At 41.8% G+C, this 16468-nt stretch overlaps 1 protein-coding gene across 2 annotated transcripts in view; it reads left to right on the forward strand.

The window, feature by feature from the left end:
- Positions 1-16468, forward strand: part of EFNA5 (ephrin A5) — a 627805-nt gene that overhangs the window by 213384 nt on the left and 397953 nt on the right. The window lies entirely within an intron of this gene.

Genomic DNA, 16468 nt, shown 5'->3' on the forward strand with positions numbered 1-16468 from the left:
GGGATACAAGAGGCAAGGGTTCTGCAGAAGGGATGGATGAGAGGGGAGGAAAGATGCTGCACATGTGGGGGAGAGAAAGGAAATAGGAAGAACTGGGGTGGAGGAGAGGAAGGGAGAGATGATCATTGTACATGAAAAAAATAAGACATCCCCGAAAATAAGACCTTGTGCCTTTTTTGGGCACAAAATTAGTATAAGACTGTCTTATTTTCGGGGAAACACGGTACTTGCGCTGCTGGGGCAGTAAATATTCCTTCAAATTTTTTTTTTTAAGATGGAAACTGCATAGCGCTAAGTTGGGGTTGGCTGGAAGATGGGGTAAGACTGTGAGACCCATCTTTGCAGTTACCTCTGTGGTGTTTCTGCTTTTGACATGTTGTAACAAGCTTTCCTTCTTGTGCTTCCAAACTGTTTTCAATCCTTGAGTAATCTGATTGTCTTTTATGAAACTGTCAACCTTCCTCATGCAAGATTCATTCTCCCAGAAAACAACAAGACAATTGGCTGACAAAATCCAATGTTGAAACAATAAGAACAGCAAACTGATGTGAAGATAAAAAGTATACTTTATTCTCTTATCTTGCTACACGTATTAAAAACAGTGCCAGTATGAGGCCTCCTCTTTGTCTGAGGGTGCCAATTTGGCCAAATTTATTTTCAGGTGTCAGTTTGAACCCTTCAGCAATGCCCTTGGAGGGAAGACAAGGATAATATTATTATTATTATTATTATTATTATATATAGTACTTGAAAAAAATTTTACATTGTATTTTTTTGGCCCCTAAATTTTGGAAATATTTATTCCAAATGAGCTGTGGTAACTGAATGCATCTGAATTAGATTTTTAAGGCTATTATTTGGAAGTTGGTGCATACCTCTACTAGCTATTATTATACTGATAGCTGGAAATCAGTGGATTGGCGCACTAATTTTTTATATGGTACTTGAACTTGTGTACCCAAATTTGCATATGCATGCAATTTGTGTGTGCAATTTAATTGAAAAACAAGCCAATTTTGATAACTGGGTACTAACAACACTGGTCAAAAAAAAAAAAAATTTCTTTGGTACTGAGAAATTAAGAAGTGTTCTTAGTTAATTTAATGATGCTGATTTCTTCAGCTAGCACATCAGGTTTCTGAGATACACATTACTGATTTTTTAGACAGTTTGCCATATCGTCACAATATTGCGAGTATGAACTGTGTCCCACCAAACTTTGGAGTTTACTCTGAAAACAAACAAGAAGACAATAAGGAGACATGTTACAGCATATATTTACGCCTCTCTTAACTCACACAAAAGTGATGTCAGCATATTCAGAAATGTTTGAGACGCTTTCTTTTACACTTGTACTGTACATTTGTCTCTCTTTGCAAGAACCAACAATAGTCTCCCATCATACTGGGATTGAACTTTCCCCGATATCTGCTTTTCATTACCTTGATATCTTGATGAAATCTTTCCCCATTCTCATCATTGACATCACCAAGATTGGGTGGAAAGAAGCCGAGGTGAGAATGTAAGAAGTGCATTTTAGCTGATATGCTGTCAGCATGTTCTTTACAAGCTCAGTATAATTCTCTGATCTGTGATTACCAAGAAAATTCTGAACAACCAGCATGAATGCTTCCCATGCTTCTGATTTAGCTGGGTTCTGCTTCTGTTTGAATGCATCATCAAGGATCAATTCACTGACTTCGGGTCCAACAAAAACACCTTCTTTGATTTTGGCTTCACTTTTTTCAAAACCAAACGTACTTCTTGGTGCTGATTGTACAATAAATTGTCCGTAGACATAACAGAAATTATCAGGATGGTTAACACAACCTCATCTGTTCATAATTATAATATCTTAGACAAAAACAAACAAAATATAAAAATTTTCCTGTAGAAAAAGCAGCACAATCACTTTTTAGTATAAACTTTCAAATTACTGGTAGATCTGATCGATGAGTTGTCCTAAAATGCAATATTTTATAGAAACAATAAAATACTGACACTTCATGGTAGCATTGTTGTCGAAAATGATATAAACACAAACTGAAACATAACTTAAAAACAGGATGCGATAGAAGAAAACTGTTTTCAGATTTAGAGTCAGCTTGTGGCCCTTGTTTCGGGTGACAGAACTCTAGTAGCAAAATGCTTGTTGACCAGTCTAATCAATTATTAATGCTAATTGACCTCAGTTTAAATTTACCTGCGCATCTTTAGGTACCAGGATCAGGAAAGGGAGCACAGCCATGGGAGGAGCATTCCTGGAATTTGCGCACAATGTTATAGAATGAGGGAGATCTGCACCTAATTTAGATGCCAGAATTTACATCAGTTTTCAGTTTTCAGTTAAATCCTTGCAAACAAACTGGGCATGGATCCCAGAGCCAAACACTATTCTATAAATGGTGCCCAACTCTTACCCCCTCTTTTACAAAGGTGTGCTATATTTTTTAGCGCGTGCTAAATCCACGCTAAAACGCTTAGCACGCCTTTGTAAAAGAGGCCCTAAGTGCCATGTATAGAATGGTGCTTTGCACTAATATTTATCGACACCAAAATGTGGGTGCCATTTATGGAATTGAGTTCTTGGTGTTCAGATGAATTTGTAGCCCGTTCAAAGAAAACACTCCTAGGGTAAATTTTGCTATAAAATGTTTTTCTTACGTGCTAATTCTTTAGTCATTTCTAGTCAATTTGTTCTGAACTTGCCCTGGTGAAAATAAGTGGGAGAATGTAGGCTTGTATTTGCTCATATTATAACTCGTTACAGATTTCATTTTCCTTGTGTTCATATGCTTAAAGTGTTGGTAAGAAAGTCTTTATTATTTATTTATAGGCTTTCACAGCCCACTCATCTAGGGGAAAGTCTGTTCTTTTATCAGGTTATAATTATAATAATACAATAAAGAAAGCTTTTAAAAATAATCAGCAATAAAAATATCAGTCATCATCTACCCTCCCTCTATGCCAGTGTCTCTCAAACCTTTTTTTAGCTCCAGCACACTAAATGGAGCAAACGTTTTTTCACAGCACAGTATAATTGAAATTATAAAATTACAAAACCATTAAAAATTTAAATTTAACAGCTATTTATTTAAAGTTCTTTAAGTTATGTATGGGTAATTGTAACAATGGTGAAACTAAAGTAGATAGAATGGAATTGCTAATCAATGCGATGGATGTACTTGTTTTTGAGTGCAAATTAACTAAAAATGCAGCTCGATAGTCGACAAGCAAACACGCATCTCATTATCCACCATCTGCAGTCGTTATCTTTTTTAAAAAAAATTTTATTTCTGTCAGAACTGAAAATCCAAGTTCGTAAAGATCTGAAGATTCAAATGGTAGCAAAGCCTTGATTGCTTTCTTGCCCCAGATAGGATAACTACTGTATAAGAAATAAAAATAAAATTATTTGCTGTTAGCTTTCAAGGACCAATCACGTTAAAGAATGATGCTTGCCTGGGAGTTAGGTCCTTATGCACACAGACACTCATAACATTGACAGACTCATGCGTACACGGCGTACATGTCATCTATTCTAGTGTATACTTATGAAGGGAATTTTTTAAAAATAAAGTAAAATCTGGAATCTCTCATGGCACACCCAGAATCTCTTTGGGGGCACACCACTGTGCCGTGGCACACAGTTTGAGAGACACTACCCTAAGTATTTGGACTGAGCAAGGAGGGAGCAGCAGAAAGGATCCCAGGTGAAAGGAACCGCCTTGGGAACTTTTTTTCCCAAGAAGACTGGCATTAGTCTTCCAAACCAGCAGGTGGAGGTGCTGCATTCCCCATGTAACATAAGGGAATTTTTCTCTGTGTTGAGTATTTCAGTGAGTTGCAGTGAGTGTGCCTGTACATGAATTCTAAGAGTTCGTTGCTGTAAGTGCTGTACAGATAATCTGAAGTTGTAAATACTAACATAAAATACTGTGCTAAAACTTTTGTAGTGAACTAGATGAACAGAAACAGCAGCTGTACATACCCCACATTTTTTGCTGAGTATTTCTACAAGATAAAGAGGGAAGACATCTTTGAGGCTTCAAAAAGGTTTTATCAAAGCTATCTTTCAGGCAGAAACCCATTACCAAATCTGATTTGAGAATTCCAGTCATCTTCAGTAGTTTGCTGAGGCTTGCTAGCATGGAAAAGAGTTTGTTATATGTACTACTTCATTTCCGGCTTTTGGTCTCAGGAGTTTTTCTCCATAATTTTGGAAGTAGAATTAATATCTCTAAGCCCTAATGCTACCCCATGGTACTCATTTTTAGTTCATATTCAGATGTGTTATTTCATTTCTGCCTCCTTTTCTTCCAGGGTCCTCTGTTGCACCCCTTCGTACCCTTAATCACATTTATTCTCTCCTTTATGTCTGGCCTCTGTGGCTGACTCTTGTCACCTTATCCCCACATGAGAAATCCCTGGCTCCTCTTCTGCTGCAGCAGTCCAGTCCAATAAATAATAGTTGAATGAATGAATAGATTTGAAGGGCCGCTGAAAAGTTCTCATCCCAACCAAAAAAACTGGGGCAGTCTCCTTTAAGGGTGACCATTTATTTTTTTCAACAAAACGGGAAATCTATTAATATTCAGTCCCGCCCCCCAATCCTGCCCTAGGCCCGCCCCAATCCCACCCCAGCCCTGCCCCAATCCCTCCCTAGCCCCACCCCCAATCCCACCCTAGCCCTGCCCCTAATTTTTTCCATTCATTTTTCATGTACACACAATATCTTATTTCATAATGGTAACCATAAAATTTTAAAAAACACAAAGCACTCTATATGCAGAGAAAATGTTAATTATCATTTATATTTGGGGGGGGGGGTTTCAAAGATGTCACCTCAGTAACTATAGAAAAATAGACAAATATAGTGCAAAATATAGACAGCAGATATAAATTCTCAAAACTGACACATTTTGATCACTAAATTGAAAATAAAATCATTTTTCCTACCTTTGCTGTCTGGTGATTTCATGAGTCTCTGGTTTCGTTTCCTTCTAACTGTGCATCCTTTTCTTTCATTTCTTTCTGCACTCAGGCCCAACAATTGTCCCTTTCTATTCCCTCCCTCCTTCCTTCCTTTGTCCTTAGTGCCCCCAGCGCCTTCTTCCTATGTCCTTAGTGCCCCCAGCGCCTCCTTCCTATGTCCTTAATGTCCCCAGTGCCTCCTTCCTTTGTCCTTAGTGCCCCCAGATCCAGTGTCAGTTCTCCTTTGTACCTTTGTTCCAGGTCTCCCTCTCTCTCCCTCCTCTGTTATGATCTTGCCTCTCTCTGCTATTCCTCAGGGGCTCCCCCCTCTGTCAGCACCTCCCAAAGTCCTGCTTCTGCCTCCTGTCTTTCTCCTTTGGTCCAGGTCTTTATCTCTAAAGTCTTTCTTCTACTTACAATCCCCCTACCTTCTCTGTCTCTTTCTCTCCTTCCTTCATCCCTCCTTCCTATGTCCCCCTCACTGCCTTCCAGCCTTTGTCCTATCCCCTCCCAAAAAAGCCTGCCGGCCTACCTCCCCCAAAGCCAGCCTGCCTGCCTCCCTCAAAGCCTCATTTATCTAATCATAAAACATGATATGGCCATGTTTCAGCAAGGCTTACATTGTGGTACATTTATAAATATTGACTACGTTAGTACCTGTGCCTGATCATTAAATTTTAGATGCAAGATAACCTCTGGAATGTAATGTACATTTATTTATCTGAATCAACCTGTAGATAGTGATTCCATTAGAATATGTACCAAAGTACCAAGTTCTTTGAGCAAAGATAACACATTCAGAAGAATAAAGCAAGAGTCACAAATTTGCCTTAATTAATGCAATATTCCCATTTATTGTCTATTTTCATATTGAAAGCAAAAAGGTTTGCCCATGGCTTTCCAATCCCAGCTCAGTTATTTTCTGGGGAATTCTATCAATGGTGCCCTTATTACAGCCGCCTAGCAATGCCTAAGTCTAGGATTCGTGGTGTTCCGCAGGGGTCGGTGCTCGGACCACTGCTATTCAATATATTTATAAATGATCTAGAAACAGGGACGAAGTGCGAAATAATAAAATTTGCAGACGATACCAAATTATTTAGTGCTGCTTGGACTAAAGAGGACTGCAAAGAATTATAAAGGGACCTGAATAAGCTAGGGGAGTGGGCGACAATATGGCAGATGAAGTTCAATGTAGGTAAATGTAAAGTATTGCATGTGGGAAGCAGAAACCCGAGGTACAGCTATACGATGGGAGGGATGTTATTGACTGAGAGTACCCAAGAAAGGGGCTTGGGGGAAATAGTGGACAAGACAATGAAGCCGTCGGCACAAAGTGCAGCGGCCGCTAAGAGAGTGAATAGAATGCTAGGTATATACAAGAAGGGTATTACAACCAGAACGAAAGAAGTTATCGGGCAATGGTGTGTCCACATCTGGAGTACTGCATCCAATATTGGTCGCCGTACCTTAAGAAGGATATGGCGATACTCGAGAGGGTTCAGAGGAGAGCGACGTGTTTGATAAAAGGTATGGAAAACCTTTCATACGCTGAGAGACTGGAGAAACTGGGGCTCTTTTCCCTGGAGAAGAGGAGGATTAGAGGGGATATGATAGAGACTTACAAGATCATGAAGGGCATAGAGAAAGTGGATAGGGACAGATTCTTCGAACTTCTGAAAACTACCAGAATGAAAGGGCATTCGGAAAAGCTGAAAGGGGACAGATTCAAAACCAATGCTAGGAAATTTTTCTTCACCCAGCGAATGGTGGACACCTGGACAGATTATGGTATTAGGATTCAAGAAGGGATTGGACAGTTTTCTGAAGGAAAAGGGGATAGAGGGGTATAGATAGAGGACTAATACACAGGTCCTGGACCTGTTGGGCCGCCGTGCGAGCGGACTGCTGGGCACGATGGACCTCTGGTTTGACCCAGTAGAGGCACTTCTTATGTTCTTATGCCTTTTATTTTTTTTTTAATTGGCTTAATCGATGTGATAATTGATTACACCGGTTTTCAACCAAATCAAAAAAAAAAAAAATTTAAGAGTTTGGCGCCGAACTCTTAGGACGCCTAAGGACACCTAACAATGCCTATCTTAAACAGTATGTCAAATAGTAGTGGAAGAAACCGGTATATGTGAAATCAGTTGTTTTAGTAAGTATGAGTATGCCTCAGCCCCACAACTCCACCGCTGTACTATCTCTTGACTGCGGAGAGAATTATGTGGCGCTTCATCATTGGCTGCTCATAACCATATTTTATATGCTCCTATTCATTTCACGTGCTTTTAAATATTTTTTTATTTTAATATAGTGAGTGTACTTAACTTATATGTTAAGCTGTTGTCAGCCAACGCCTGGGAGTTTAACCCGACATGTTTCGCACCAACAGGCGCTGTATCAAGGGTCTCCCGAGGTCGTGCGTGTCTTCCGACTCAAATAGTATCAAATAGTATAAGTCCGCTTAGGCATGATTCTATAAATGGCGCCGTTTTTTTGATTGACAACTGTGCTGAGTAGTTCCATTAACAGAATCTGGCCCTTTGTACTAAAATGTCGTGTATCTGAAAAAGTACAGCTCAAATAACCCTTTGTTGCAAGTTATAGCTGAGGCCCACTATTGTCTACAATGTTCATATATTTCTCTCTTTATTTTTTCAACTAACATACTCAAATATAAATTGATCCGAATATAAACCCAAGGTAACCTTTTTCCCCAAATAAAGGAAGAAATTCGGATATGAGTGTTGCAATGAACATATCTAAAAGATTTCCAAATAGTTAGGAAGTATACAAATATTTCAACAACTACCCCAATAAAATTCTAGATACCAGAGGTCCATCCCGCCCAGCAGTCCGCCCCCGCGGCGGCCCAACAGGTCATGGCCTGCCTTAATCACAAGGGGGCCCGTTCTGGTGATTAAGGCAGGTCATGACCTGTTGGGCCGCTGCGGGGGCGGACTGCTGGGCGGGATGGACCTCTGGTCTGACCCGGCAGAGGCACTGCTTATGTTCTTATGTTACTGTAGCAAAAAAAAAAAAAAAAAAAAGGAAGTATAAATCTATTTAAGCCTTCAGCAGAGACCTTCTGCTCTGTCCACTTCAATTACAACATCTTACAGGACAAATATGTTTAGACATAATTTATTAAAAAATTTTTTTTTATTATTTTACTTTTTTGCAAACTTACAAAAAAAAATCCCCTCTTATCATGAATTAGCGCATTGCACAAAAAGAGGAGAAACATCAGACTTGTAACTGGAAAAGGAATATAGGGCCACTTAGAGCACACAGCTATTCCAGTGCCCGCTCCAACGATCCAAGTCATTTAATCATTTGTTTCTCCCCTCCACTCACCTGTTTTTACTTTTTTCTTTCTATGCTCTTATGCAAAATTTGACATTTAAGTGTTATCTAATTATTCTAATTAACATAACACTGTGATGACTGTAAAACATTTCAAAGAATATCACGTGTGAGGCAGTACTTAATTGTCTATTAGGACTCCAGCGCTGCTGGTCACTCCCGACGCTGAGGGTACAGCACCCACACTGACCCTCCTAGCGTTTCAGTCCCCAGACCTGCCTCGGGGGATTCATTACCACACATGCCTATTATGGTGATCTCCTGCTGTAAGGGCTCCTTTTACTAAGCCGCGTTAGCGGTTTAACGCGCGTAATAGCATGCGCTAATTTGCTGGCCGTGCTAACTGCTACCCCTTCCTCTTGAGCAGGCGGTAGTTTTTTGGCTAGCGCAGGGGTTAGCGTGCGCTAAAAAGGTGCGGGCGAAAAAGCCGCTAATGCGACTTCGTAAAAGGAGCCCTAAGTTTCAAAACCAGAGAAGGTGGAAGCCAACAAGCAGACGCTCAAGGCCCTTCATCAGCACACAGTGTCGACGTCGGTTTACTGAGTCCTGGAATTGTAAGTGCGATGTCAGTCTGGGGCGGGGAGATCGGGTAGTAGAGGATAGGAGTGCCGGTCATTGGGTTGTGGGGGAGGGGGAAGATAGCAATTCCATTCATTAGAGGGGACAGCAGTGCCAGTCATTGAGAGGGGGGGCAGCAGTGTTGGTCATTGGAGGGGGCGGATAGCACTGTTGGACATTGGGAGTGGTATGGGGTGGAAAATAGCGCGTTAGTCATCTGGTGGGGAGGGGAGGAAAAAGCACCCATCATAAAAAAAGGAGGCTCGAATATAAACCGAGGCCCCTATTTTTGGCCCATTTTTTAGCCCAAAGATCTTGGTTTATATTCGAGTATTTATCGGATTGGAGTGGGGTTTTTTTCTTCTCCATCTCTGGATTGTTGCTGTCCTTTAAGTGGCGTGGAACTCTTTGCTTCTCTTTAAAGATTACTATACGAGTGTAATTCTTTTTTTGCCCCGATAAGTATCAGGTGAGGTGGGTTCTTTAGTACCTTGATCTCCAACATGTGGCCCCCAGAGTCCTCTGTTATGGCCTTTAAACAGTTGACTAACATGTCCTCAAGTTCTACAAATTTGTTAATTTCAATCTTGCCTACTCAGATAATGTATTAAATCGGTGTTTCCCAACCCTGTCCTGGAGGACCACCAGCCAGTCAGGTTTTCAGGATAGCCCTAATGAATATGCATGGAGATTTGCATGCCTTTCACCTCTATTATATGCAAATCTCTCTCATGCATATTCATTAGGGTGATCCCAAAAACCCGACTGGCTGGAGGTCCTCCAGGACAGGGTTGGGGAAACACTGTATTAATGTCAATTCTGACGTCGGAAAGTAAGTTCTAGGCCAGCCAGGCAGCGATTGGCTGGCCCAAAACTTCCTCTCCAATATCAGAATTGACTTTGGGGAGAGGAATGCTGGTCTGTCTGACGATTCTGCAGGGAGAACTTGGGGCGGCAGTGGGGGACGTTGGGGAGAGATGGGCTCCGCGATTGACTCACATTGCCTTCCCGATCTACTGGTCGTGAGTTGTTCCCCAGTCTGGGTAACACCTGATGCGAGCATAGAAGTCTAATCAGCTCTGGTACTGCTTTGCACTCCCTGTCTCTTCAGGTACACTGGCTGAGTTAGTCAGAAACCCTGTTTCCCTTGCATAGTGGTACAATGGCTAAGGAAGCAGGAGTGAAAGATGAAGGAATTCTGCTAGTAGAATTCATATCAGCAGTGTCCCTCATTCCTGAAGCTGTGGGGGTATTTACAAGTCAAAACTCATTACTTAAGGAAGCAGAACCCCAAGAATCTGTACACGGGTTATGCCTGGCATTTAACTTCAAGCTTTGTAAATGTGATTGAGTTACTTTCGTAGTCTTAGATGACATTCTTTTAGCGGGACCTTTGTTTGGCATCTAAATTGTAGGATCATTTAATTAGTGATGCCGTCTCATGTCGCACAGCTGATGCAGCCCTTTTTGTATGCCAAGTGGCTTCAATACGTGTGCCGAACTGTGGACAGAATTTTCATAATGTCAAGATACTGATTCAGTGAGGTTTTTTTTTTTTGTGACTGAAGGTTAAAGATGTTCTCTCTGAACTTGAAAAGGCATTCTGACTTTGTCATGGGTATTGGCAGGGTTCCCTGCAATACATGTATTTTGGCAATGTCAGTGAATCTTTCGTGTATGAGTTTTACTAAAGATTATAAAATGGATTTGAAACCAATAATCAACTGTCACGTGTAATAGCACTTTATTGGCATGTGAGCGAAAATGGTTTAAATCTAAAAGGACAATGGGGAAGGGTAAGAAGGTGCATTGGTAGAAAAATCTTGTAGCATTTATATAGATCGTCTTTTCAGCATCTGAAATTTTTTACTTTTTTTTACTTAATAAAATGACAGTACAGAATTCAGGAGAATATTAATTAAAGTTAATTTCCACAAATGAAAGCTGTCAGAATTAAATAGCAACAGCATGTATAGCAGAGGCGTCAGGGTAATTAAATTTGGCTCTCGATATGGCCCGCCGTTCCTTCCCTTCCTCCATCCCATCTTTCTGGTCTCCTCTTCAAAGCAGCCTGCAGAGGATCGCCGGTTGTGTGTAGCGAACCTTGCAGGCTGCAATCGATCTCTGCAGCAAGTTTCCTCTGCTGCGGTCTCGTATGTCAGTGGAGTGGTGGGACCGCAGCAGAGGAAACTTGCTGCAGAGATCGATTGCAGCCTGCAAGGTTCGCGGCAGAGGGAATGTGCTGCGGAGGCCGAGGCAGCCTGCGTAGTTCACTACAGCCAACCGGCGATTTTCTGCAGGCTGCTTTGAAGAGGAGACTGAGAAGCCGGGATGGAGGGAGGGAAGGAACGGCGGGCAGGCCAAATCTCGCAGGCAAGACCAGGAAGAAGAAGGGGAAAAACAGTGTAGCACAATTGTCAAAACATTACGCTAATACATGTTGTATCTGAATATTGATTATTGTAATATTTATTATTTTCATTTGATTTTTGCTTAATGGCTTTAGCTGCCTATATATATTTTAAAAATCATTTTTGAAGTATGAGGTTATTGCAAAAAACTACTGTTGCATTTAATCTCTCTGGGGTGTGGGGGGAGGGGAATAAATAATGGGTCTAAAATAGAGGAGAAGGAGAGAGATGGTAGACAATGGGATGGAGGGAAGGAAGGAACAGAAAGGAAGAGTCGTTGGACACAAGGGATGGTGGATGAAAGGGTAGTTGCGAAAAGGAGAGATGGTGGATCTGGGGATGGTGGGGTCCATCTCTGCAGCTGCAGGGATGGAGACGAAAAAGGAAAGATTCCAGACCTTCTGGGGAGGGAAGGGAAACAGAAGGGAAAGACAGAGATAGAAGATGGATGGTTAGCACGGAGAAAGAAGAAAACGACAAATGGGCAGGAGATCCTGGCAAGTGAGTTATCAGACAACAACCAGAGCCTGGGACCAACATGATTTGAATAATGACCAAACAACAAAAGGTAGAAAAAATAATTTTATGTTCTGTGATTACAATATGTCAGATTACATTACAGAGCCGGCGTGGGGTTGGAGAGGTTGTAACCCTATACTTCTGCAAGATTAAGGGGTCCTTTTATTAAGGTGTGCATTTAGCGCACACTAAATCGGTTAGCGTACCTTAATAAAAGGACCCTTAAGTATCTTAATAAAAAATTTGGCTTGCGACTTAGCCTATGTTTTAGATTTTGGCCCCTTATGTGATTGAGTTTGACACCCCTGATGTATAGTGTTAGCCCTTTTCTCATCAGTAGTATTATTCATTGTGCTCTTTTCTCGTTTGAGTTGCTTGGTGACCTCAAACTTGTATTCAGTAGCTGCTTTGTTCCTTGAACCTGGATATACTTATTTTAGTCTCAGAGGCCTCACATTTGCCCTTTTATAAACACCCACCTTTATAAACTATTTCATAGGTCTAGAATAGCATTTGGTTGCTCTTCAGTGAAGGTTCTTGACAGTGCTCAAAGGCAAGGAAATAACACTCCAAACGAAGCTCAGACTTGTCCACACACATATTTTCGCAGTGGCCAATTACGGATTCAAAAACTGGACACTATGGGGGGCCTGGGAAAATGAGTGGAAAAAAACATGGCGAGACGCTTCTTTTCCACTCATTTTCTCAGGCACCAGGATATCTAGCCTCTTAATTTAATTTTTATACCTCATTGAAAAATACTCATAATAAGTCAATGTTTATGTATTCTTCAGTTAAGAACTGTTGTTACAAGAAATTTTTCTATAGGACATTTGCCTTTCAACTAGGCAAACTGAATGCTTGGTTAAGCCCGTTTATTTGTCAAACAGATTCTTATAATGCTTTTAGAAAATTTTTAAAAACACACTTGTTTGATAAGTTTGTTAAATAACTATGTAATTTTCTTCTTATCACTCTTTTTTTTTTTAAATTGATGTATCTTTCACTGATTGTACAGTTCTTCATTGCTGTTAACCGCCTGGAACTTTGTGTTTGGGTGGTATACAAGAATACATTTATTATTATTATTTATGTATATCTGTTGCCATCCAGTTTTCTGTTCCCAAAAGGAAACTTGGGACCCCTGAGGAAGATTTCTTAATTGAAACACAGCCCTTGTTGGGTCCTCGTTTTCGCTAAGGCAAAAGTGGATTGTATGCAACATTTGATATTGACTGAATAAAGTGCCTGCATATCGTGCACATCTGTTCTGCAGTTTCATTTTTGTTCCGTGAGTAATGACTGAGCATCTGAGACTATGGTGGAACAACTCTGGGCATGTGTGAAAAATGAGCAAAGGGACAGCTGTGAATCCAAATTAGGAAACTCTTGCATTTAGAGTTTATGTTGTTAGGTGTTGATAAATCATGTACTTGATATTCAGTAACATTAGAGGTATAGTTATCAAGATGTATTAGGGCTGTAAATTAGATTACTGTAATATAGCATATGTAAGTCACTGTGTGTACATAGTAATGAGATGCAAAATATGCAAATGCATGTAAAGCAGCTCATTACAACATAAATTTGGTACCATTGCTTCCGATGTGCACCAAGTTGTGGGAATGCCAGTAAAATAATCCCAACTAAAAGTCGGGATTATTTTACCATCTAGGAGCATCTGGCTGTCAAGTTGTGGCCCGACGCCCCAGGCTGTTTCTTAAAGGGGCCAGCATGGCTGTGGAAGTAGTAGGCATAGGACCTCCCATGGTGGCTACCTGATACTCTTCCCCAAGGCCCTCTGAGCCTCCCTTATGAAAAAATACCTGATGTCTAGTGGTTGGGCAGGAGTGATGCCCAGTTACTTTTCTCCCTGCCAGTGCCATCATCCAAAATACAACTTTCTAATTTGTATACAGCTTCTTTATGAATGTGTAATAAGGATATCCTGAAAACCAGGATGACTTGCAGCCCTTAAAGACTGCAGTTTGAGATCATTGCCCCAAATATGTGGTTTTCAACACTCCTGGAATCACATTTCACTGTCTGTGCCCACCCTTGTTTGTACATCGGTTTTACTTAAATGAAATGTGGGTGGTACAGCTTGGAAAGGGTGCTTATTCCTGAAGAAATGAGGCCATAGGTGGATGTTAATAGTTGGTACTTAAATCTATGCTTCTGTTAAGCAAAATAGATATGCAAATATACAAGGTTTGTTTTGGACCTTTGTCTGCCATCTTTTACTATGTTAGTGTGTGCGCATGCTAATTTACACAAAATATTTCATAAATATAACAATGATGTACATAGTAAGGAAATATAAACTAGTGTTCAATATCCAGCCCACAGTAGTCTATTGTTTTAAAGCTGCAGACTGAATCTAACCTGGCTATTCCCATAAATAGGCATTGAATACCCAGGTTGGCCACTAAAGTGAAAGGCAATGTTTGGCTGCCAACGTGAAAGTTAAACAGACATCATTGACATTCAGTGCCTACAGCTGCGTAATTAACCAGACAAAATTTGGACAGTCTTTTTTTGTGGTCCAGCTTGCCAGGTTAGCTATGTTAGTAGTGGCACGGAATATTGACGGTCCTTGCATAACTGCCGGCTCCACCCACAGACCACCCCGACACTAATTGCACAGTGCCACGGCAGTAGTATAGCCACACCTACTATTTTTGGTGGGCCTTCCTAAACTGCTGCCATCACCACTATCACCACCACCATACACACTTTATCCTGCATCTTGCCTCCTCTCCTCTTGCTCTTGGATCAGGCATTTGCTGCTACCATCTCCTTCCCTCAGTCCAGTAGTTCCAGCTCCTGATGAACCTCAGCTCCTGGGCGGCAGAAAGATAGTAGGAAGTGACATCAGTGAGGGCGGGGCACAACAGGAGGAAATCTGTGGGGCTGGCACAGGCACGTCTTTGCCCCCGTCTGCAAGGATGATGAGGTACACCAGGAAGGGAGAGGTTTAGAGAGAGGGGGAGTTGCTGGACTGTGTGCCAGCAAGCGGGGCAAATGCTGTATCCAGATGTAGGAGAAATGGGAGAAAGAAAGCTATGCTACTGCATATCTAGAAATGGCCCATTACCTACTTTGAAAATTTGTCCCTAGGGCAGCGTATCGCAGACTGTGTGCCATGGCACACTAGTGTGCCTCCTGAGAGTTCAGGTGTGCCACAGCACACTGGGGAGGAGGAGAGGCACCAATGCCGGCTGACTACCTGCAGGGCATGCATCTCACGGCAAGAGGCACTGTCCTGTAGGCAATCAGTGGGCACCAGCGTCTCTCCTCTCCAGCCCTATTACCTGTTGGCACCCCCACTGGCATCTCGGGGCCCATCTGGAGGGCCTTCATGCAGGCGCAGATGTCGATGTGATGATGTCACACATGCACACTTCTGGGTGCCTTGAGCTTCGACCACTACCTTTAGTGTGCCACAGCTCGAGAAAGTTTGCGGGACACTGCCCTAGGGATTGGAGGAGTTTTTTTTAATGACCCTTGAAGACTGGTTATACATTTTTATGCAACACCAGTGTGCTTTAAGGACAATTTTCCTCCTTATACTATATAAACAGGGTATGCATTCATTTGTTCAGCAGTTTTTATTTTGGTTCCATTGCAGTTGAGTGTCTGACTCCAGGACTGGGTTGAGGACCATCGCTTTAGAACAAGGCTTCCCAAACATGTCCTGCTGGCCTTCAGGATATCCAGGATGCATGAGATACTTGTATACACTTCTCCCTCGTTATTCACGGGGGATACGGGCAGAGCTGTACCGCGAATGGCGAAAAACCGCGATTATCTGGCTCTGACCCATCCCCACCTCCCTGCCGCTTTCCCGACCTTACCTGGTAGTCTAACAGGCTTTCGGGGCAGGAACGATCTTCCTACGCTCCTGTCCCACGCAGATCGCCATGAGGAAATGGCTGCTCTGAGTTCCCGTAGTCTCTCTATGACGGGAACTCCCAGTAGCCATTTCCTCATGCACGGGGCAGGAGCGTAGGAAGATCCCTCCTGCCCCGAAAACCCGCTAGACCACCAGGTAAGGCCGGGAAGGAGGCAGGGAGGTAAAAAAATATGTTTTATTAAATTTTCCCCCTCCCCAGAAAAAAATTGCGATTATGTGTGCGAGTGCAGAAACCGCGAATGGGGAGGGGGAAGTGTAGTTTGCAAGGTACATTAGTCTGAAATTATTACAAAGAGCTCCTTTATCACTTACACCTCAATATGGACAAAGGTCGAGTCAGGATGAAACTTGATAGCAGTGTTTTCTGGGAAAAGGTCTTTATAAATATAAGAAAAACAAAAAGACAAGTAAGAAAAGTACTCGTAATATAGAGCAATTCTTTGAATTATTTTTCTAATTCTACTGCTTGTAGAATACATTTGGTTTAAGTCCTGTCTCACCAACACTTCTGGGTAAGGACATTCTAGGCCAGGGGAAGAAGAGGCAGTTGGAGCTATGGGGAGGGTGGGGGGGGGGCATCATGCTTAACCCCTCCCCCAGCGCTTCCGTAACTTGGGGTGGGAGTTGCTGTTGGAGCAGAATCACCAATCCCCCTCCCCAGGGTCACCTTTTTTCCAGTGCTAGCCCTGAATGAAAGTAAAAAATTACTTAAAAGCTT

Source organism: Geotrypetes seraphini, chromosome 1, assembly GCF_902459505.1.
Source record: "Geotrypetes seraphini chromosome 1, aGeoSer1.1, whole genome shotgun sequence".
NCBI lineage: Eukaryota > Metazoa > Chordata > Amphibia > Gymnophiona > Dermophiidae > Geotrypetes > Geotrypetes seraphini.